This window comes from Cynara cardunculus, assembly GCF_001531365.2.
Source record: "Cynara cardunculus var. scolymus isolate 2C chromosome LG 13, CcrdV1, whole genome shotgun sequence".
In the NCBI taxonomy this organism is placed as follows: domain Eukaryota; kingdom Viridiplantae; phylum Streptophyta; class Magnoliopsida; order Asterales; family Asteraceae; genus Cynara; species Cynara cardunculus.
In genome coordinates, this window is record NC_037540.1 from 41,076,012 (window position 1) to 41,078,092 (window position 2,081).

The following is a 2,081-nucleotide window of genomic DNA, read 5'->3' on the forward strand; positions in this document are numbered from 1 at the left end:
GCTGTCCTTAGTAGACTGGAAGCTAGATAAGAAAGTTTGGTCTAGCTCTCGAAAGTGTGGTGCTTCAGGATTCCAATGTATTGCGTCCAAGATCAGAATGGGTTTGCCGGCGGACCACAGCCCTCCAATTCTTGAGTGAGTGAGTTAAATGAATTTTATGATCCAGACACTTAAAAACTATGTTTGAGCTTAACAATAATTTTTTTCGACCAATGGCAATGACATAATGATCCTTAAAGTCAAACACGGGCTTACGCATGTGAAAAGATGGAACAATTAACTGGTTATTATGAACTTGAAAGTGAAATAGACAAGAAGAAAATTGATTTAGATACTAATATTATTGATGATTTTGCGTTTAAGAGTGCTCGAAGAAAATTGTTTTRTGTGATTRTTTAATATTTATTGTATTCCATTGTACTTGTGATTATAAGATCATTTGGCCAATTTTTACAAATCCTTTGGTTAATGGTTTATTATGGCCATACAAGGGTGTAGTAGTAGTATCTGCATAGTGGATAGAATGGTATGAATTATGATTTAATTGGTGATTAAGGGGTCGTTTACTCAAATACTTATACGGTAAGCGTTTACTAATAGGAGTCAACACTATAATTTTTTTGATACGTAAGATTTTAGTATATCAAAACATATCGAATACAACAATTTACTAGGTAAACGCTTACCTGGGTAAAAGTCGCCACCTCACTTACCGGGTAAGACTCTCAATCCTTCTCAACGTTCTTACCCGGTAAGATTCTTGGCCCTTCTCATTTGCATCCAATGAGGAAACTTATGCGTTAAACACTTACTTGGTAAGTGTTTAGTAAACGACCCCTAAAGTTTGGGACGCGGTCATTGTCGTAGCTTGAAAAATGACTGACGACCCTATAATTCATTTATTGTGGAGATCTGATGTTGATAGTTTTAAATTTATAAAAGTAAGCGTACGTGAGGTGCAACATACAGGTCGATCTCAGATAGATGATGGATTAACACGAACTAGTTCTAGGCTATGGTCTAGCTACGAGAAATTAATTGGTGATTTTGATTTTTCGTAAAACTAATTAAATAACAAGAACAATGATTTTTCGTATCTTGAAAAATTACTGACGACCCTAAACCCTAAACCATTAAACCTAAGAAAGCAATAAAGTTAATTTAAGAACACTGCGGAATTATAAAGCACGAGAAGATAAGTAACAACTCACATAAAATGAAGTTAAACATTTAGTATGAACAATTAAAATAAACTAAATTAACATAAAATTTAAAAAGATAAAGTAGAAAAATACAATATAACAGGTGAGAATACGTAAAATTTCAGCGCCRTCATCGATCCGTCAAAAGATTGCATCTTTATCAAATCTTCATATGTTCTAAAAAATAGCAAAGAATTTCCAAAAGCATACCGACGATGATAATTAGGTTTATATCAGTCATATGTGCTCAAAGAAATTGTTTTGTATAATTATTTGATATTTTTGTATTTAACTGTATTTGTCATGATAAGAAATATTATTTGTTTAAGATTTTTTATGTAATTATCAATGGGTCAATTTTTACGATTAGGTATTGTATAATGTTATATGATTAATGTTCTTTGTTTGGCAACATGTGTGTAGCATAGCATCTGGATAGTGGATATATCAGTATGAGTTATGATTTTATAGGCAACTAAGTTTAGTGTCGTGTCATTGTAGACTTAAAATTGAATTTATAAATTTTTGTCGCATGTGACTATCACTAATGGTACACCATGACAGACGAGTCTAGGGCAAAAGGTTATTTATGTTTATTTGATATTTTTATAGGATGAATTACTTTTTTGTCAAAAGTTACGATTTGACGTCCCTATAATCTATACTATCTTATAAAACGTTTGGCTAAAACTTTTAAAAACTCTTAAACCCGTTCATCCCAATCCAAATTCATCCCATATCTGAATTCGTGTAACTAACTGCAGATAAACACAATCAAATACAAGATAAACATCTCATTTTAAATATAAAAAATCTAAAATATAATTAGGATAATCATTGAGTTCTAACAGAATTCTTAATTATTATATTTATAAAATG